This window comes from Globicephala melas, chromosome 2, assembly GCF_963455315.2.
Source record: "Globicephala melas chromosome 2, mGloMel1.2, whole genome shotgun sequence".
Taxonomy (NCBI): Eukaryota; Metazoa; Chordata; class Mammalia; order Artiodactyla; family Delphinidae; genus Globicephala; species Globicephala melas.
This window is the reverse complement of record NC_083315.2, coordinates 52,225,536-52,248,801: the sequence shown is the minus strand read 5'-3', so window position 1 is coordinate 52,248,801 and position 23,266 is coordinate 52,225,536.

Genomic DNA, 23,266 nt, shown 5'->3' with positions numbered 1-23,266 from the left:
GTTCCACATGTAGATGTATTTCTGATGTATCTGTGGGGAGGAAGGTGATCTCCACGTCTTACTCTTCCGTCATCTTCCTCAACTCTCCTAAATCGTGGACTTTTGTTAATAGTTTATAATAAAGTGGATCAGCATTGAGCATCTACATGTCCTTGTTTCCAGAGACACTTCCACAAGTAGATATAGTAGGAACGTCATTAAACATAAAGCTATGGTTGTTGCCTAATCACTTTGTTATCCTCTTGCCAGTAAATTAACTGCCTAAAAAAGAAGTTGCCATATTGGCAGGGCAATTTACCCATACCATGAAGAGGAAGAATACAGATAAGGAATTAATTTCAAGTGTACAACCTAATGACTCTAATGTTCTAATGTTCCCCAATCTGATCGGTGGTTACATGGGTGTGTTTACTTGTGAATACTTACGTTCTATACTTACAATTTATCAAACTCTGTACAAACTTATACAAAAATTGAAAGTTTTAAGTGTGCCTACTCTTTCATCATACAATTCTGCTTTTTTTTTTTTTTTTTTTTTTTTTTTTTGCGGTACGTGGTCCTCTCACTGCTGTGGCCTCTCTCGTTGCAGAGCACAGGTTCCGGATGCGCAGGCTTTGCAGCCATGGCTCACAGGCCCAGCCGCTCCGCAGCATGTGGGATCCTCCCGGACTGGGGCACAAACCCGTGTCCCCTGCATCAGCAGGTGGACTCTCAACCACTGTGCCACCAGGGAAGCCCTACAATTCTGCTTTTAAGTATTTGTCCTAAGAAAGTATTTGAATGAGTAAATAAAATTATATGTACACCTAGAGGCATTCTTTGCACACTTGCACAAAGAGACATGCACAAGAAAATTCACAGAAGTACAAATTATAATTGCAAAAATCTGATAATAACTCAAGTGCCCATCAACAAGAGAATAAATTAATTGTATTATACTCAATCAATGGAAAATTATGACAGTAAAAATGAACCCCAACTACGAAATTCTACAAAGATAAATCTCACAAACATGTTGAACAACAAATGCAAATTGCCAGATTAACTACAGAGTGACACTATTTGCATAATGTTCAAAACCAATAGTATAATATGTTATATTAAGGCATTAATTGTAGTTACTAGGTCTAGGGATACATAGCAAGCCTAATACAGTCCCTGCCATCAAGAAGCACACACCCTAGGTATAGCAATAGAAATTGATCCAATAATCATATAATTAAATAGATAATTACAAAGTATGATAACTGCTATGGAAAAAATACAGAGAGTTAGGAGACTGATGGAGGAGGACCACCTCACCTACTTTTGCCTAAGTCAGAAATAAACCTTTGTTGTGTTAAAAAATTATATGTACATGATAAATAACAAACTGAAATGATGTCTAATAAGAAATTATTACTTCTACCAAAAATATTGAACAACTACCATAGTTCAAATTACAGTATTTAGAATCTGGATACATGGAAAGAAGGAAGGAAGGAAAGAAGGAAAAAAGGAAGGAAGGATTTATTAGCCCCTTACACAGAAAGGCTTTAACCATTAACAAATAGTGGGCCCAAAAGAAGATGAACTTTGCCTGGAATTCTGATTGAGTTTGGAGGTTGGGGGTGGTTGATAACCAGAGAAGTTTTAACTGTGAAGTTATGTTGTAGCTGAATTTTTAAAGATAAACAAGAAATCACCAAATGATTAGTTTCCATTAAATATCTGTCTTCAAAAGTTTTGCTAAAAAATTTTGTTGTCAGAGCCCATTTCTTTCCAAGAGACTATCAGCTGGAGAATACACTTTTTTTTTAAACATCTTTATTGGAGTATAATTGCTTCACAATGGTGTGCTAGTTTCTGCTCCGTAACAAAGTGTATCAGCTATACATACACATATATCCCCATATCTCCTCCCTCTTGCATCTCCCTCACACCCTCCCTATCTCAGTTCTCTAGGTGGTCACAAAGCACTGAGCTGATCTCCCTGAGCTCTGAGGCTGCTTCCCATTAGCTATTTTACATTTGGTAGTGCATATATGTCCATGCCACTCTCTCACTTCATCCCAGCTTACTCTTCCCACTCCCTGTGTCATTTTCATTCTCTGCGTCTGTGTCTTTATTCCTGTCCTGTCCCTACGTTCTTCAGAACGATTTTTTTTTTTAGATTCCATATATATGTGTTAGCATATGGTATTTGTTTTTCTCTTTCTGACTTACTTCATTCTGTATGACAGACTCTAGGTCCATCCAACTCACTACAAATAATTTTATTTCTTTTTATGGCTGAGTAATATTCCATTGTATATATGTGCCACATCTTCTTTACCCATTCATCTGTCGATGGACACTTAAGCTGCTTCCATCTCCTGACTATTGTAAATAGAGCTGCAATGAACATTGTGGTACATGACTTTTTGTGAATTATGGTTTTCTCAAGGTATAGGCCCAGTAGTGGGATTGCTGTGTCTTATGGTAGTTCTATTTTAAGTTTTTTAAGGAATCTCCATACTGTTCTGAATAGTGGCTGTATCAATTTATATTCCTACCAACAGAGCAAGAGTGTTCCCTTTTCTCCACACCCTCTCCAGCACTTATTGTTTATAGATTTTTTGATGTTGGCCATTCTGACTGGTGTGAGGTGATACCACATTTTGATTTGCATTTCTCTAATGATGAGTGATGTTGAGCATCCTTTCATGTGTTTGTTGGCAATCTGTATATCTTCTTTGGAGAAATGTCTATTTAGGTCTTCCACCCATTTTTTGATTGGGTTGTTTGTTTTTTTTGATATTGAGCTGCATGAGCTGCTTGTATATTCTAGAGATTAATCCTTTGTCCATTGCTTCATTTGCAAATATTTTCTCTCATTCTGAGGGCTGTCTTTTTGTCTTGTTTATGGTTTCCTTTGCTGTGCAAAAGCTTTTAAATTTCATTAGGTCCCATTTGTTTATTTTTGTTTTTATTTTCATTTCTCTAGGAGGTGGGTCATAAAGGATCTTGCTGTGATTTATGTCATAGAGTGTTCTGCCTATGTTTTCCTCTAAGAGTTTTACAGTGTCTGGCCTTACCTTTAGGTCTTTAATCCATTTTTTTTTTTTTTTTTTTTTTGCGGTACGTGGGCCTCTCACTGTTGTGGCCTCTCCCGTTGCGGAGCACAGGCTCCGGACATGCAGGCTCAGCGGCCACGGCTCACGGGCTCAGCCGCTCCACGGCATGTGGGATCTTCCCGGACCGGGGCACGAACCTGTGTCCACTGCATCGGCAGGCAGACTCTCAACCACTGTGCCACCAGGGAAGCCCTTTAATCCATTTTGAGTTTATTTTTGTGTATGGTGTTAGGGAGTGTTCTAATTTCATTCTTTTACATGTAACTGTCCAGTTTTGCACCACTTATTGAAGAGGCTGTCTTTTCTCCACTGTATATTCTTGCATCCTTTATCAAAGATAAGGTGACCATATGTGCGTGGGTTTATCTCTGGGCTTTCTATCCTGTTCCATTGATCTATATTTTTGTTTTTGTGCCATTACCATACTGTCTTGATTACTGTAGCTTTGTAGTATAGTCTGAAGTCAGGAAGCCTGGTTCCTCCAGCTCCATTTTTCTTTCTCAAGATTGCTTTTGCTATTTGGGGTCTTTTGTGTTTCCATCAAATTGTGAAATTTTTTGTTCTAGTTCTGTGAAAAATGTCAGTGATAGTTTGATAGGAATTGCATTGAATCTGTAGATTGCTTTGGGTAGTAGAGTCATTTTCACAATGTTGATTCTTCCAGTCCAAGAACATGGTATATCTCTCCATCTGTTGGTATTATCTTTAATTTCTTGGAGAACACACTTTTATTCACACAAAATTGTTAGGGATTATTTTCCCCAGGCATTGTGGAGCAATCTAAAAGCATGGTGATGAAAGTAAGCAATATATTTTATTTTCCTAATTCTGCTTCTGAATAGCTGTGTGACCTTAGGCAAGTCTAACCTATCTGGGCTACCTTTCCAAATATGTAAAATGATGATGTTTGACGTTCTTTCTAGTGCTAAAACACTCTATTTTTAAACCTGGATGTACTTAGTGCTAAAATCCCTAGGCAGCTAGGTGCCTTATTAAAATACAATGAAAATTTTTTTAAAAATTATTGCAAAATTACATAAGATAAATTAAGGTGATGCTATTTCATTATTATTATTGTTTTATTATTTAGTTTCTTTGTATGCTTTACAATAACTCTGGTAGATGTTTCAAACACAAAATACATGGAGCAAGATAAGTCCTATACTGCAATGATTTTTAATACTTGTATCACTGGTGAAAAGTAGAAGCCTTTAATAGATAAATTGAAGATATCATGGACTCACCTGCGTTCATAAATGCTGTATAGTTTTCTGTGTTCTTTGACTGCATTCCTGAAAAAAAATAAAAGAAGGATAAAATATAAGCTTTAAATTTATGGCTAAGATCCGAAATTCCTTCAATAAGCATGTTCTCAGACTGTATCTACTTGGTGATGAAATACCTACACTAGTTTTTTGGTGAATTTCAAGAGATAATATTTAAAGAAATGTGCACACACTTTAAAAGCAATACACATTACATTAGATAAACTTAAACGGTTACCAAACCACTGCTTAAATTTTAGTGAAGACAGAAAACAAACAATAAAAAAGTAACATAATTTCACATACTGGTGTGTGCTGTAATAAAAATAAAACAAAGTAGGGCTTCCCTGGTGGCACAGTGGTTGAGAGTCCGCCTGCCAATGCAGGGGACATGAGTGCGTTCCCCAGTCCGGGAAGATCCCACACGCCACGGAGCAGCTGGGCCTGTGAGCCATGGCCGCTGAGCCTGCACGTCTGGAGCCTGTGCTCTGCAACGGGAGAGGCCACAACAGTGAGAGGCCCGTGTACCACAAAAAATAAATAAATAAAAATAAATAAATAAATAAAATAAAACAAAACAAAGTAATATAATAGAAAATGATGTGAGAGAAGCCATATTACAAAGGATGGCAAGAAAACCTTCTTTGAGGAAATGAATTTTCAGTTGAAATCTGAATCATGGAGGAAGTTAACCATGACATTTGCAGAAAAACAGAAGCAATATAAAATAATAGCTATATATATTGATTGCTATGTAAAACACACTGTATTTCACATGCTGAAAGAGTCACTGAAAACAAAATTAATTGAAGTAAACCAATGGAGGTAAAACCAAAATGCAAGGCAGCAGAACTGTAACTGACAGTGAAAAAGTACAGTCAGTGAAGTGGAAGGATGAGTTTTTCCCAGTGCCTCTCACCAGCCTGGTCACCTGCCAGCTCAGTAGACAAAACTACTGTACATTCAAGAAATACATACAGAATTAAGAAGACAAAGCAGGACAGCAAGTTCCACATGAAGTGAAATTATTTAAAAAGTTGGAAAATTGCAAAGCAAAAAAAAAAAAAAAATGGAGCGAGAAAATAAAATAAGCAAAATAAAAATCTCAAGGAGGCAAGAGAACATTAGTTTCATGGTAAAGGAACAAGATGAAAAAAAGGATTTGGTAAATTGTTAGTTATGAAGCATATAACTGTTTTAAGAAAGAACATGTTTAAAGGGATAAATAAAATTTGAATGGATGAAGAAAAAATTTAGTGAGCTGGAAGATTGTATTGAAGGACTTTCAAAGGCAGGATTTAAAGATAAGGAGATAGCTATGTAAGGGAATAGTAAACATAAGTAGAATACATAAGTACAGGCACCAACCTCTGTATAACAGGACGTACCAGAAATAGAGAATAAATAAGATCATGAAATAAATTATTTGATTAAATGAGAACAAATTTCCAAGAATTAAATAAATATTTTAGATTAAATAAGAGAAGTTCAACTACATTTTTAGGATGATTATAAAGTCACAGTAATCTAATCTAGACAATATTTTACTGGCAAAGGTATAGACACATAGATCAATTGAACAGAATAGAAAATCCAGAAATATATATTAAACAATCTGATCAAATTACCAAAGACAAGCTTTCCAGCAAATAGTATTTGAACAACTGGGCATTCATATGTAAAATTAAACTTCAATCTAAACTTCATACCTTACATGAAAACAAAAACTATCTCAAAATGAATCATATATCTAAATTTTCATATATCTAAAATTGTCCATTTTAGAAACTTAGGAAAAAAATATAGGAAATAATCTTCATGACCTGAGATTAGGCAAAGTCTTTTTAGGCATAGCATCAAAAGCACAGTCCATTATAAAATGGCAAATCGTGCTTAATAAAAATTTAAGCATTAGTTTAAGAAATAAAATGTTTAAATAAGTGAAAAGACTTTACAGATTTGCAGAAAATATTTGTCAATCACATATACAACAAAGCATTTCAATCCAGAATATATAAAGGACTCTCAAAATTATTACATAAGAAATCAAACAACTCGATTTAAACTGAGCAAAAGACAGTCACTTCAGCAAATAGGATATTCAGACAGTACGTGAAGAGGTGTGCAACAAAATTAACCATTAGAGAAGTGCAAATTAAAACCATATTATGATTATATTAAACAACAATTAGAAACTCTAAAATTTTTTTAAAATCAGTAATGGAACTTCCTTGGTGGTCTGGTGGTTAAGACTCGGCGCTTCCACTGCAGGAGGCACTGAGTTTCTTATGAAGTAAAATTTTAAAAATTGAACAACATCAAATACTGGCAAGGATGCAGAGAAACTCGATCACTTACCAATTGCTGACTAAAATGTGGTCTCTCTAGGAAACAGTTTCAAGAAAAACTAAGCATGCAAATACCATACAACCTGCCAATTGTATTCCTGGCATTTATTTCAGAGAAATCAAAGTTTATGTTTACACAGGGGTCCGTGCAAAATTGTATGTAGCAGCTTTGTTCATGGGGGCCCATATGGAATGGCCCAGATGCCCTTCAATAAATGAACATTTTGTTAATCCATATCATGGAATACTGCTCAGCCATGGAAGAGGATGAACTATTGATACATGCCACCTGATGAAATTCTGGAGAAATATACTGGGTGAAAAAAGCTCATCCCAAAATAATATATACTGGATTATTCCATTTATATAAGGTTGTTGAAATGATAGAACAGATTGGTGGTTTCCAGAGTTTAAGGAGAGGTTGGGGTGGGAGATTGGCTATGCGACATATGAGTTCAAGTGGGGAACATGAGCGTGAAGCAAATGTTGTGTCTTGACCATGTCAATGTCACTATCCTGGTTGTGATACTATAGTATAATTTTTCAAGGTATTACCTTTGAGGGGAATTGGGTAAAGAGTACATGGGATTTCCCTCTATTCTTACAGCCACTTGTGAATGTAAATTTATCTCAAACAAAAAGTTTATTTAAAAAAGTTAAGCCATAAACATTTTAGAAGAAAATTTGTTAACTATTACTTGAGTTTTGAAGTGGAAAAAATATCTTTTGAGAAAAAAACGCAATAGAAATTACAAAATAAATGAGTAACAAATGTTCCACAAAGTTTTAAAAGCTGAATATGATAAAGAATGTTATAAGTACATTTTGATACAAATATGAATTAAAATAATGAGATAACATTTTTGAACCAATTTGAAAAAGAAAATTAATTAATGTTGTCAAGCGTTCTGTAAAACAAGCATTCTAATGCATTATGGCGATAAATGCTATTAATTTTCATATGTCTACTTGAGGCTTAAGAAATTTCATGCACTCTGAACCAGTAATTACAAATGTGGGAATTTGTCCTTAGGAAATAGTGTCAGCTAATTTCTGGTTACACAAAAAGCTAGTTTGCCAATTGTATTAATCTAAATAATTTTACTAGTAAAATATTGGAAATAGTCTGTGTCTAACAGTACAGAAATTATTAAATAAAATATGGTAACAGCCTTAAAAAAAAGAATAGTAAGCAGGTGTAATATCTACTTGAATAGTCTTTAATGACATAAGAAAATTCTCATGATGTGACAGTAAGGGACATCGTAATACAAAATCTTACATGTGTTTGCTTAGTAAATAGATCAAAACTTAACCAATGAACAACACTGACTGTTGGAATAATGAGTTAATTTTTTAGTTCTCTGTAGTTTCCAAATACAAATACCATTTTGTAATAAAGAAGTAACTATAAATTACAGATAAATGAAAAAATTGAATCTATTACAAGGACATGTCTTTCAGAAATTTTGAAAAATCTCCCTCCTTTATAACAAAATTCAGAAAATTAAAACAATTAGGAGGACATAAGTTATATAACAATTGTATAAAAAAATGATTGTAGCCTAACCAAGTATGTTATCAGTCATGCCTGCTGTTTATTTTTCTCAATGCCAGTGGAGTCCTTAGTAATGTCAACCAATAGTGATTAGGGAAAAATAAGGCTTCAGAGACTGGTCCAGAACTGCTCTTCAATAATGAAGTTTCTGATTCTTTGTCCTGCTTCACTTGACATTTTCTCCTGAGGCTCTGAAACTTTCTTAATCTTCTCAGGGATGAAAAACTTTATTTATTTATTTATTTAGCTAAGAAAAATATCTTTGGAGTAAATGGCTAGCAAATTGAGTTTCTCTGCAAAATGAAGCACTTTTAATGCCATCAGTTCCCATGTGAGTGGAGGCTGCCATTTGGAAAAGTCTAGCACAGCGAGTAATACACCACCAAAGAAGCTACAAAATCAATTTTGGTATGGAAATATGTGCTATAAAATCAAACTACAACTTACTGCCAAGGAAATTCCCGTGACTGATCAAGTGCACATAGCCCTTCTCACAACATATTTGACAGAAGCACGTGATCGCTGCCTTCATCTGTGAAAGGTAGTTACCCTCATTTCCAGCTCTACCTCTTCTGCACCCCCCCATGCCACCCTCTTTTAATGGTCTTTATTGTTTTTCTTATTATAAAATTAGTTTGCATCTATTACAGGTGTAGTCCATATGAATTTTACAGTCACAGAAAATTCTGGTGTGCAAACATGTAGTTTGTTGGGTTTGTTTTTTTTTTTAACATCTTTATTGGGGTATAATTGCTTTACAATGGTGTGTTAGTTTCTGCTTTATAACAAAGTGAATCAGTTATACATATACATATGTTCCCATATCTCTTCCCTCTTGCAAACATGTAGTTTTATCTATGTAATTCAAATTAATTTCCCATCCCAAGCCCCAGTCTGCCCAATGCAGACAATCCATAGCATCCATGTAATCCCCTCAGTCATTTCACAGCTTCCAGTTCAGGATGTGAACACACTTGGTTATGAGTGGGCTCCTTCCTCTCTCTCCTGGGTCCAGAAGCAGCCTGATATCTGGGGGTGTAGGGTCCTGGCATTGTGGGAGGATGAGACCCTGGGCCCAAGGTGACAGTCCTTTCTCATAGGCTAAAGCAGAATGTTGACTGATGACAAAACAATGCTCCCTCCACTTGATAACCGAAGCTAGGTGTTTCAGGGTCTTCAAATGCCCATAAATTCAAAGGAGGTAGCCTTCTCTTTAGGAATTGAATCCTCTTGCCTGGGGCTGGTTTAGGTGAAGATCTTTGCCAGTGCAACCTCATGAAAAGGTTTTTAGGCATCTTCTGCAAAATGTTCGTCTCCTAGTAAATATAATCTTGTCCTTATTCTGCATGTTTTTAACCATTCTGAAATCCTGAGGTATATCTAATCCGTAACATCCCACCTTGCCCTGTTGGCTCCCTCTTGCTCCAGCCTGGACTGGCTACGTTCCATGCCTGCTACAAAGCTGTGATCACAGGATTGTCTGCCATGAATTATTGGGTTACACACACTTTCCTGAACCTCAGGCTTCTTTTTTTCTTGCTTTACTCACCAATTTTACAGAAGCACGTGCTCGAGTAAATTCTTCAAAATGGCATATGGGAGGTGTTTCTGATAGGATGGTTTGGATTACTATTAGCAAAATATGTTTGAGGAAAAAAGGAGAATTTAATAATTATTTACCTAAGAAGTATGATATTAGAGTGGGTGCAAGACACATTTGATCAGGACCCTGGTGCAGGCACTCTGGGACCCTCTATTCCATCCTCATTCAGATGTTTCTCTTTTCAAGCTAACTGTCCTCCTGGAAGCAAAGTGAATGAAGCACCTCAGGCTTCACATACGTACATCTTCCCATCCTGAAGGGGACTAAGAAAGTCTCATGCATTCTGAGAGTCTTCACACTTGAGTCAATCAATGCAGCCAGTGAGGGAATATGTTCCTTTCTTTCCCACCATTTTCAGTGTGATTATGTCATTTATTTATAATGGAGGTAGATTCATTTGCTATGGTGTACATTCAGTCTTGGCTTTTGTCAACATCCTGGCTTATTTTTAAATTTTGGAATAAAATAAAAATTCACTCTTCAAGGTGTATAATTCTATGGTTTTTTACAGATGTGTAATATCCACTAACAAAATACCATATAGAACAGTTAAATCTCCCCCCAAAATTTGTTGTTGTCAACCCTTCCCCCACCTCCAACCCCAGACAACCATAGATCTGTTCCCTGATGCTACAGTACTGCCTCTTCCAAAACATCATTTAAATCGAAAGAAACAATATAGTCTTTTAGGTTTGGTTTCTTTCACTTCACAAAATTCACTAAGGATTCATCCATGTTGTATGAATCAAAACATCATTGCTCTTGTTTTTTTTTAAAGATTTTTTGATGTGGACTATTTTTTTTAAGTCTTTATTGAATTTGTTACAATATTGCTTCTGTTTTATGTTTTGGTTTTTTGGCCAGGAGGCATGTGGGATCTTAGCTCCCTGACCAGGGATTGAACCCTCACTCCCTGCATTGGAAGGTGAAGTCTTAACACTTGGGTTAAGAGGGTTAAGTCTTAACCCACCAGGGAAGTCCCCACAGCTCTTTATAATGGAGTAATGTTACATTTTGTGGGTGTACCACAGGCTGTTTATCCATTCATCTGCTGAAGGATTGAAAAATGTGTGCACTCCAATATTCATTGCACCATTATTTACAATAGCCAAGATATGGAAGCAACCTGTGTCCATGGAGAGACAAATGGATAAAGAAGAATATATATATATATATATATATATAGTACGATATATACATATATATAAGTATCACACAATGGAATATTGAAGCCAAATCCAGCCTCTGTATCCCAACACCAAATTAAATCTCGGAAACAGAGTTTGGGTGAAGTAAAAGGGTTGTTCCCATCTTTGGCAAGCAAGGATAAAGCTGCTATAAACATTCATGTACAAGGTTTTGTGTGAATATAAGTTTTCCTTCCACTTGCATAAATATCTAGAAGTGGTATTCTAAGATATACAAAATATATATTTGTTGCTGGGTCATATGGTCACTCTATTTTTAACTTTTTGAGGAACTGCCAAACTGTTTTCCACAGTGGCTATACCATTTTACATTGTTGTAAGGGTTCCAGTTTCTCTATATCCTAACCAGGACTTATTTGTCTTTTTTATGCTATTATAGATACCTCAGTGCCTGTGAAGTGGTACATTATTGTAGTTTTGATTTCATTTCCCTAAAGACTAATAATGTTGAGCAGCCTTTCATGTGTTTGTTGGCATTTGTATAAATTCTTTATGGAAATACCTATTCAAATCCTTAGCCCATTTAAAAAACTGGGTTTGGGCTTCCCTGGTGGCACAGTGGGTGAGAGTCCGCCTGCCGATGCAGGGGACGCGGGTTCGTGCCCTGGTCCGGGAGAATCCCGCATGCCGCAGAGCGGCTGGGCCTGTGAGCCATGGCCACTGAGCCTGTGCGTCCGGAGCCTGTGCTCCGCAATGGGAGAGGCCACAACAGTGAGAGGCCCGTGTACTCCAAAAAAAAAAAACCAAAAAAAACTGGGTTATTCATCTTTTTATTGTTGAGTTTTAAATGTTCTTTATATATTCTGGATACTAGACCCTTACCAGGTATCTGATATGCAGGTATTTTCTCCCTTTCAATGGGTTGCCTTTTTACTTTCTTGGTAGTGTACTTCGATGCACAAAAGTTTTTCATTTTGATGAAGTCTAATGTATTTTGCCCATCCCCCACCTCACTCCTTTCTAGCAAACACCCTTTTGTTCTCTATATCACGAGACTGCTTTTGTTTTGTTTTGTTTGTTTGTTTGGTTTGTTTTGGTACTTAGATTCCACATGTAAAGGAGATTGTGCAGTATTTGTCTTTCTCTGCCTGACATATTTCACTTACCATAATACCCTCTAGATCCATTCACATTGTTGCAAATGGGAGGATTTAATCTTTTTTAAGGCTGAGTAATATTGAAACTGAGCAGGACCCTCTGGGGCTCTTGGGCACAAAAGTCTTTCTATGTCCCCTTCTCTGAGTTCCAAAGGTCAGGTTCAAACAGTTACTAATCAGGGAAGGGAAGGGATATGGAGACAAGGGAGGAGCAGTCAAGAAACAATAGTGCAGCCCTGGGGCAGGTCCTGGTTTCCCCTCAAGGTATAGTCATAACAATATCTTTGAGCTCTTCTGCAGAACTAAAACCCCCACCAAATGGAAGATGTTAACTACTTGATGAAGCACTCTTCATTCTTGAGGTCACAGGTCCCCCATCACCACCTGACACCAGATGATCTCTAGAGTGAAGGAATGCAGGCCATGCAAGCACCCTGATCCTTATCAGCAACCCTGCTCCTGGACTACAAAGATCCTCACAACTCCCCCTGCTCCCCTGGTTGGGACACACAGTTTTGACAGCATTAACCCACCGTCTCCCCCTTTGCCTGGCAAAGCAATAAAGCTATTCTTTTCTACTTCACCCAACCTCTGTTTCTGAGATTTAATTTGGTGTTGGGGTACAGAGGCTGGATTTGGCTTCAATATTCCATCATATGATGTATATATATATATTCTTCTTTATCTATTTGTCTCTCCATGGACACTTAGGTTGTTTCCATATCTTGGCTATTGTAAAAAATGGTGCAATGAACATTGGAGTGCACACATTTTTCAAATTAGTGTTTTTGTTTCCTTCTGGAAAATACCCACATGTGAAATTTCTGGATTTTATGACAGTTTAATTTTTGAGGAAACTCCATATTGTTTTACATAGTGGCTGCACCAATTTACAGTTGCACCAACAGTGCACAGGGATTTCCTTTTCTATACAACTCACAAACACTTGTTATTTGTTGTCTTTATTATGATAGTGAGAAATAAAATATTGCCTGCCATATCAGTAAACAAAGGATGTCACAGTCATCAGCAATTGCAGCCCTCCAACAGTGAGCCAGTGAGCCCTAAGGGAACTCAGGAAGGAAACAAAGAATACCTGCCATCTAGCAGCCACCAGACTTCAGCCACTCCCAATGGTGAGCCCTGAAGAAACTCAGGATGTGAAAACACAGGATACTGGCCCCAGATAGCTAAGGTGCACATAAAACAAAAGATTTCAGTGAGCCCAGGATCTTGCCTCTTCCCATACTTAGAAAAGCGCTAAATTACTTAACTTGAGATATCTAGTTTTTTCTAATTAACAGTAGTGTTTTATTCCTACCACCTGCCATTGGTTGCCAAACTCCTATATATCCTAGCTTCCCCCTTCACCTCCTCAGGGCAGTTTTCTCAGGGTTACTTGAGCTGCTGCCTCCGGCTTGAAGTCCTAAAAATTTCTGCCAAATAAAACATAACTCTCTCTTCAATATATGCAAATCTATCAATGTGATAAACCATATTAACAAATTGAAGTAGAAAAACCATATGATCATCTCAATAGATGCAGAGAAAGCTTTGACAAAATTCAACACCCATTTATGATAAAAACCCTTCAGAAAATAGGCATAGAGGGAACTTTCCTCAACATAATAAAGGCCATATATGACAAGCCCACAGCAAACAACATCCTCAATGGTGAAAAACTGAAAGCATTTCCACTAAGATCAGGAACAAGACAAGTTTGCCCTCTCTCAACACTCTTATTCAACATAGTTCTGGAAGTTTTAGACACAGCAATCAGAGAAGAAAAGGAAATAAAAGGACTCCAAATCGGAAAAGAAGAAGTAAAGCTGTCACTGTTTGCAGATGACATGACACTATACATAGAGAATCCTAAAGATGCTACCAGAAAACTACTAGAGCTAATCAATGAATTTGGTAAAGTAGCAGGATACAAAACTAATGCACAGAAATCTCTGGCATTCCTATATACTAATGATGACAAATCTGAAAGTGAAATCAAGAAAACACTCCCATTTACCATTGCAACAAAAAGAATAAAATATCTAGGAATAAACCTACCTAAGGAGACAAAAGACCTGTATGCAGAAAATTATAAGACACTGATGAAAGAAATTAAAGATGATACAAATAGATGGAGAGATATACCATGTTCTTGGATTGGAAGAATTAACATTGTGAAAATGACTCTACTACCCAAAGCAATGTACAGATTCAATGCAATCCCTATCAAACTACCACTGGCATTTTTCACAGAACTAGAACAAAATATTTCACAATTTGTATGGAAACACAAAAGACCCCGAATAGCCAAAGCAATCTTGAGAATGAAAAACGGAGCTGGAGGAATCAGGCTCCCTGACTTCAGACTATGCTACAAAGCTACAGTAATCAAGACACTATGGTACTGGCACAAAAACAGAAAGATAGATCAATGGAACAGGATAGAAAGCCCAGAGATAAACCCACAGACATATGGACACCTTATCTTTGATAAAGGTGACAGGAATGTACAGTGGAGAAAGGACAGCCTCTTTAATAAGTGGTGCTGGGAAAACTGGACAGGTACATGTAAAAGTATGAGATTAGATCACTCCCTAACACCATACACAAAAATAAGCTCAAAATGGATTAAAGACCTAAATGTAAGGCAAGAAACTATCAAACTCTTAGAGGAAAACATAGGCAGAACACTCTATGACATATATCACAGCAAGATCCTTTCTGACCCACCTCCTAGATTAATAGATTAACTAAAAATAAACAAATGGGACCTAATGAAACTTCAAAGCTTTTGCACAGCAATGGAAACCATAAACAAGACCAAAAGACAACCCCTCAGAATGGGAGAAAATATTTGCAAATGAAGCAACTGACAAAGGATTAATCTCCAAAATTTAAAAGCAGCTCATGGAGCTCAATAACAAAAAAACAAACAACCCAATCCAAAAATGGGCAGAAGACCTAAATAGACATTTCTCCAAAGAAGATATACAGAGTGACAACAAACACATGAAAGAATGTTCAACATCATTAATCATTAGAGAAATGCAAATCAAAACTACAATGAGATATCATCTCACACCAGTCAGAATGGCCATCATCAACAAATCTAGAAACAATAAATGCTGGAGAGAGTGTGGAGAAAAGGGAACACTCTTGCACTGCTGGTGGGAATGTGAATTCGTTCAGCCACTATGGAGAACAGTATGGAGGTTCCTTAAAAAACTACAAATAGAACTACCATATGACCCAGCAATCCCACTACTGGGCATATACCCTGAGAAAACCAAAATTCAAAAAGAGTCATGTACCAAAATGTTCATTGCAGCTCTATTTACAATAGCCCGGAGATGGAGACAACCTAAGTGTCCATCATCAGATGAATGGATAAAGACGATGTGGCATATATATACAATGGAATATTACTCAGCCATAAAAAGAAACGAAATTGAGCTATTTGTAATGAGGTGGATAGACCTAGAATCTGTCATACAGAGTGAAGTAAGTCAGAAAGAGAAAGATAAATACCGTATGCTAACACATATATATGGAATTTAAGAAAAAAAAATGTCATGAAGAACCTAGGGGTAAGACAGGAATAAAGACGCAGACCTACTGGAGAATGGACTTGAGGATATGGGGAGGGGGAAGGGTGAGCTGTGACAGGGCGAGAGAGTGGCATGGACATATACACACTAACAAACCTAGTAAGGTAGATAGCTAGTGGGAAGCAGCCACAGGGCACAGGGATATTGGCTCGGTGCTTTGTGACAGCCTGGAGGGGTGGGATAGGGAGGGTGGGAGGGAGGGAGACGCAAGAGGGAAGAATATGGGAACATATGTATATGTATAACTGATTCACTTTGTTATAAAGCAGAAACTAACACACATTAATTGACCAATAAGTGTCAATTCATTTTTGGGCTCTTTATTCTTCTCCATTGATAAATGTGCTTTTTTTGTGCCAGTATCATACTGTTTTAATTACTGTAGCTTTGTAGTATAGTTTAAAATCAGGGCAAATGATACCTCCAGCTTTGTGCTTCTTTCTCAAGATTGTTTTGGCTATTTGTGGTCTTTTGTTTTTTCATACAAATTTTAGAATTATTTGTTCCTATTCTGTGAAAAATGCCACTGATAGTTTGATAGAGATTGCATTGAATCTGTAGATTGTCTAGACTAATAAGGTCATTTTAACAATGTTAATTTTTCTAATCCATGAGTATGGTATATCTTTCCTGTTGTTTGTGTTATCTTCAGGTTTTTTCATCAAGGTCTTATAGTTTTCTGAGTGCAAGTCTTTTTTTTTTTTTTTTTGGTGGTACACAGGCCTCTCACTGTTGTGGCCTCTCCCATTGCGGAGCACAGGCTCCGAACGCGCAGGCTCAGCGGCCATGGCTCATGGGCCTAGCTGCTCCGCGGCATGTGGGATCTTCCCGGACCAGGGCACGAACCCATGTCCCCTGCATCGGCAGGTGGACTCTCAACCACTGTGCCACTAGGGAAGCCCCTGAGTGCAAGTCTTTTATCTACTTGTTAGATTTATTCCCAGAATTTTATTCTTTTTGATACAATTGGAAATGGGACTCTTTCTTTAATTTTTTTTTCTGATAGCTCAATGTTGGTATGTAGAAATGCAACAGATTTCTGTGCATTAATTTTGTATCCTGAACTTTACCAAATTCATTGATGAGCTCTAGTAGTTTTCTTTAGGATTTCTATGCATAATATCTTGTCATCTGCAAACAACGACAGTTCTACTTCTTCCTTTTTGAATTGGATTCTTTTTATTTATGTTTCTAGTCTGATTGCTGTGGCCAGGACTTCCAATACCGTGTTGAATAAAAAAGTGGTGGGAGTGAGCATCCTTGTCTTGTTCCTAATCTTAAAGCAAATGCTTTCAGCTTTTCTCCATTTTATATGATGTTAGCTGTGAGTTTGCCATATACGACTTTTATTATGTTGGGGTATGTTCCCTTTATGCTCTCTTTGTAGAGGCTTTTTTTTTGTCAAAAATGGTTGTTGAATTTTGTTGAAAGCTTTTTCTGCATCTATTTAGATAAAGATATGGTTTTTATTCTACAACTTGTTAATGTGGTGTGTCACATTGATTGATTTGTGGATATTGAAAAATCCTTGCATCCCTGGGATAAATTGCACTTGATCATAGTGTATGATACTTTTAATGTTTTGTTGGATTTAGATTGCTAATATTTTGTTAAGGATTATTGCATCTATGTTCATCTGTGTTATTGGTCTATAACTTTCCATTTTTGTGATATCTTTGTCTGGTTTTAGTATCATGGTGATTCTGACCTTGTAGAATGTGTTCAGAAGCATTCCTTCCTCTGCAATTTTTTGGAATACTTTGAGAAGGATAGGTGTTAACTCTTCTCTAAACATTTGGTAGAATTCACCTGTGAAGCCATCTAGTCCTAGACTTTTGTTTCTTGGGAGTTTTTGTTTGTTTGTTTGTTTGTTTTTGTTTTGTTTTGTTGTGGGTACGCGGGCCTCTCACTGTTGTGGCCTCTCCCGTTGAGGAGCACAGGCTCCAGACCCGCAGGCTCTGCGGGCCATGGCTCATGGGCCCAGCCACTCTGCGGCATGTGGGATCTTCCCAGACGGGGGCATGAACCCGTGTCCCCTGCATCAGCAGGCAGACTCTCAACCACTGGGCCACCAGGGAAGCCCTCTTGGGAGTTTTTAACTTACTGATTCAATGTCATTACTGGCAACTAAACTGTTCATATTTTCTATTTCTTTCTGGTTCAGTCTCGGGAAATTGTACATTTTTAAGATTTTGTCCATTTCTTACAGGTTGTCCATTTTATTGGCAGGTAGTTGTTCATAGTAGTCTCATGATCCTTTGTATTTCTGTGGTGTCAGTTTTAACTTTGCCTTTTTTATTTCTGATTTTATTGATTTGAGCCATCTCCTTTCTTTTTTTCTTGATGAGTCTAGCTAAAGGTTTATCCATTTTGCTTACCTTTTGAAAGAACCAGCTGGTAGTTTCATTGATCTTTTCTATTTTTTTGTTGTTTGTTTTTAGTCTTTATTTGATTTATTTCTGCTCTGATCCTTATGATTTCTTGCCTTCTGCTAACTTTGGGTTTTGTCTGTTCTTCTTTTTCTAGTTTCTTTAGATGTAAGTTTAGGTTGTTTATTTGAAGTTTTTCTTGTTTCCTGATGTAGCTTGTGTCATTATAAATGTCCCTCTTAGATCTGCTTTTGCTGCATCCCATAAATTTTGGATCATTGTGTTTTCATTTTCATTTGTTTCCAGGTATTTTTTATTTCTTCCTTGATTTCTTCAGTGATTCATTGGTTGTTTAGTAGCATATTGTTTAGCCTTCAGGTGTTTGTGTTTTTTGTCTTTTTTTTTTCATGAAGTTGATTTCTAGTGTCATAGCATGGTTGGAAAAGATACTTGATATGATTTCAATTTTCTTAAATTTACTGAGGCTTGTTTTCTGGCTTAGCATGTGATCTATCCTGGAAAATGTTCCATGTGCATTTGAAAAGAATGTGTATTCTGCTGCTTTAGGATGGAATGTGATAGATATAGATATAGACATAGATATAGTTACAGATATAGATGATATGGATATAGATATCCCTCTGGCCTAATGAATCTTTAATGCCAATGTTTCCTTATTGATTTTCTGTCTGGATGATGTGCCCATTGATGTGAGTGGAGCTGTAAAGTCCCCTACAATTATTGTGCTATTGTTGATTTCTCCATTTATGTCCATTAATATTTGCTTTATATATTTAGGTGCTACTGTTTTGGGTGCATATATATTTATAATTGCTATATCTTCTACTTGGATTGATCTGTAGTGTCCTTCTTTGTCTCTTATAACAGTCTTTATTTTAAAGTCTATTTTGTCTGATATAAGTATTGCTACTCCAGCTTTCTTTTGATTTCCATTTGCATGTAATACCTTTTCCATCCCTTTACTTTCAGTCTGTGTGTGTCTTTAGACCTGAAGTGAGTTTCTTGTAGGCAGCATATATATGGGTCTTGGTTTTTTATCCATTCATTCATTCTATGTCTTTTTTTTTATTTTGCGGTATGTGCGCCTCTCACTGTTGTGGCTTCTCCCGTTGCGGAGCACAGGCTGCGGACATGCAGGCTCAGCGGCCATGGCTCACAGGCCTAGCCACTCCACGGCATGTGGGATCTTCCCAGAACCGATGTCCCCTGCATCGGCAGGCAGACTCTCAACCACTGCACCGCCAGGGAAGCCCCCATTCTATATCTTTTGATTGGAGCATTTAGTCCATTTACATTTAAGGTAATTATTGATAGTTATGTTATTATTATAATCTCCAATTGATGTTGGCAAAATTCACAGCATACCTCCCATCAAAATTCAATAGACCTCTCAAAATCTCTTCCCAGAATTATCAATACCTTATAAGTAAAGAAGCCCTTCAAGGTGTAAATCCCATAATAGAAGATCACAAGGTGTTAGGATCTGGGCCTCATTATCTCTTGTACCAGTCCCTGTAACACTTCCATTTTACCAGTGAGAAAACCTAAGGGCCTAGGGTGGAGGTTTGTTCAGGACCTCCAGGCAATAAACAACATTGCTATCCCTCAACACCCTCTTGTTTCTAACCTTCACATATTACTAACATCCATTCCCACTGCAAGTAAATTCTTTACTGTAATTGATTTATGCAGTGCATTCTTTAATATTCCAGTTAATTAAACTAGCCAATACCTTTTTGCATTCACTTGGGAAGAAGTACAACTTACTTGGACAGTAATATCTCAGGGTTATATTGAAAGTCTTTATTTTTCACAAATCCTGAAGGCTGATCTGGATGACATAAAGTTTCCTAGAGTTTCTACGTTGTTACAATATATGGATTATTTGCTTCTTTGCTCTCCTTCTGAAGCTGCCTCACAGAAGCATCCACTTGCTAAAGCTTTTACCCTTAAAAAGGCATAAGATCACCAAAGTAAAATTGCAATTTGCCAAAACCCAGGGTTGATATTTAGGGCATATGATATTAGAACAAGGGCTGTATCTAGACCCAGATAGACATCATGGTGTCCTAAGTTTCCCAAAACTCAAAACTAAGTGCCAATTGTGAGGTTTTCTCAGGTTAGTTGGTTATTGCCAAAACTGGATTACAAATTTCTCTCTTATGGCCAAACCTATATGTCTTACTCAGCAATAACAACCCCAATCCAATTTTATGGGAAGAATCAGATGACATAGACTTCAAGCTTTAAAGAAGAGTTTGATGAACCCACCTGCCCTTAGGCATCCCATTTATCATATTCCCTTTTTCCTTTTTGTATATGAAATGGAAGGGAATTCCATTGGAGTACTTACCCAAAAGCACAAGGACCACCATCAACCCATAGGTTATTATAGCTGGCAACTGGACCCTCTCGCACCATGTGGCATGGGGATACCCTCCTTGCCTCAGAGTCATTACAACCACTGACCTTTTTGTTAAAGTCACGAGAAAATCCTAAATTCTTATGACACAATGTTTTTCAGCCAGCCATCTCACCTCCTATGAAGTCTTTTTGTTAACTGCTCCTCACATAGCTCTTTTTACATTGTAATAATCTTAACCTTAACCTAGCTACACTTCTCTCCTCCATCACCAGTGAAGCACTTCAAACTACTTAATGCTGATGGGCCACCTCCTGACTCCTTGTGATGATCTACAGGAAATTCCATTGGTAATGCTGGTTTCTCATTGTTCACTGTTGGTTTTTACTTAAAAGGTTTCAATGGCAAATATTGTGTTGGGTATGTTATTACAACTCCTTTTGATGTTGTTGAGGCAGCATATTTAGCTCTTGCTACTTCTGTTCAACAGGCTGAATTATACAATTTTACATGGCATTGTACCTTAGCCAAGGACAACACTACCAATATTTATACTGACAGTAGATATGCATTCAGAGTAGCTCATGATTTTGGAATGTGGAAGCAATGTGACTTCCTTACAACCAGTGGACGTAAAATTTTAAATTGTCCCTATGTTCAGGAATTATTAAATGCAGTACTTTTACCTGCCATTATTATCAAGATTCTGGGGATTTCTAAACTTGGCTCTCTGGAAGCTAAGAGAAATCACCTTGTTTATATTTTTTTGCAAGGAATGCTACCCTTAAGGGGACCAACAGCAAACAAACCTGTTATGTTCCAAAGGGATATTCCTCTAAATGATAATTTAGAAAAACTAGCTAGAGAGGCCCAACAATTGTCCTCAGAAAAGGAAAAACAAGATTAGAAATTCAACAATTGTTGATTTGATTTAAAAAAAAAAGAGAGAGAGAGAGAGCTCTGATTTGGACCAAATAACACCCAGTCTTATCAGAGACTATGATTTCCATTCCTCACCACTGTACATGCATTAAACCATTGATCTACTAACAAAATGATAGCCTTCATGAATTAATATCGGTGGGGAACCATTAACAAGGCTGCAAAAGTGCCTACCTCACTTGTCCCAATGGTCCAAAGTACAACCCAGGGAAGGCTGTTCTTACTGCTCTTGGACATTTTATACTGCCTAATAGACCATTAGTGGTCTGGCAAGTATATTTCATACAACTTCCTCCTCTACTGGATATAAATATGTTCTAGCTATGGTCTGTATGTTTTCATGCTGGACTGAAGCCTTCACTTGCAGACAGGCTACTTGCATCTTCCTTGGCAAAAGTTCTTTTGGAAAAGATTATCCCTTCTTGCAGAACTCCTCTTGAACTTCATAGTGATTGAGGAACACATTTTACTGGCCAGGTGATTTGACAAGTCTACAGTGTTGCCTGGTTTTACAACATTTTCACTGTGTTTATTACCCTCAATTCTCTGGTTTAGTCAAATGCAATAACTGCATTATTAAGACTCTATTGGCAAAATTTGTAGAAGCCCACCAAAAACATTGTTGTTGGTCCTTCTAAATCTCAGATCCACCTCCTTTGGGGACTCATAAACTCTCACTCTTTGAGATAGTCACAGGATACCCAATGCACTTGGCTCCTGCCTCTTTTGACCCACAACTGATAAGGAGAGATACTCCAATATTGCAGAGGTCTGGTTGCTTCTATTAAAAATATCCATGTTTTGTTAGAACAGTGTTTTCATGGTGTGCCCTCAGGAGACAAAGACCTTAAGCATCACAGTTTGCAACCTTTAGATTTCCTCTTTTAGAAAAAGATACCTCCAGAAGAACTCTCTTCAACTTCACTGGAAAAGCTCCTATCAGGTACTGTTAATCAAACTTTGTGCCACCAGACTCCAAGGAATAGACTCATAGATTCAGGTGACACACCTAAAGAAAGTGCCAAACCCTGACTGGACCTGCCCATCATCTGGTGACCTGAAAGTAAAGATTTCGTGGAATTGAAGTGGATGACATCTGATGAGACAGCTTTCCCAAGATATTCAGACCAGGCCAGTTGGATGTTTGTGGCCAAACCTTTACTGATGACCTAATGCTTCAGATGATTTCCAATGTCTATGATCTTCACAATATATGGACTTTAGATAAAAAGCGCCTGAGAGTTCACCCTCCTAGCCCTCTTTCTTACTCAAATGTGACCTCAATAGGTTTCCATTCTGTGCACTTTCCCTCTGATGTGAGACACTACATCCAGGAAAGTTCCTTCCTGACTTGGAGGGAAAACAAGCTGTTGAAATTAGAAAGCATGACTCTTAATCATTGGTGCTTTCAGAGAAAGATGTCAACCAAAAGGAGGAAATGTAAAAAATTAATAAACAGAAACTTGAAATAGAGCTGGGAGATCAGAGGGGGGTGCCCCCATGCCCTGTGATGATAGCAGAGCCCAACAGAAAAAAGAAAGACTCCTCTTCTTTCCTCACAATGACTCAGCCAATGAAAAACCATGGACTCTTTGTTTACTATAGCCCTCCCTCCTAACTTCCTTTTTCCCTCTATAAAGGTGTTTTCCTAGCCTTGCTGTGTGGGGATTTATATATGGCTCTCCATAGTTGCAGACCCCAAGTCGCAATTGTCTGCTGATCCCAAATAAACTCATCTTTGCTGGAGAAATATCTGGTAGTCTGTTTGTTTCAGGTCAACAATGTGA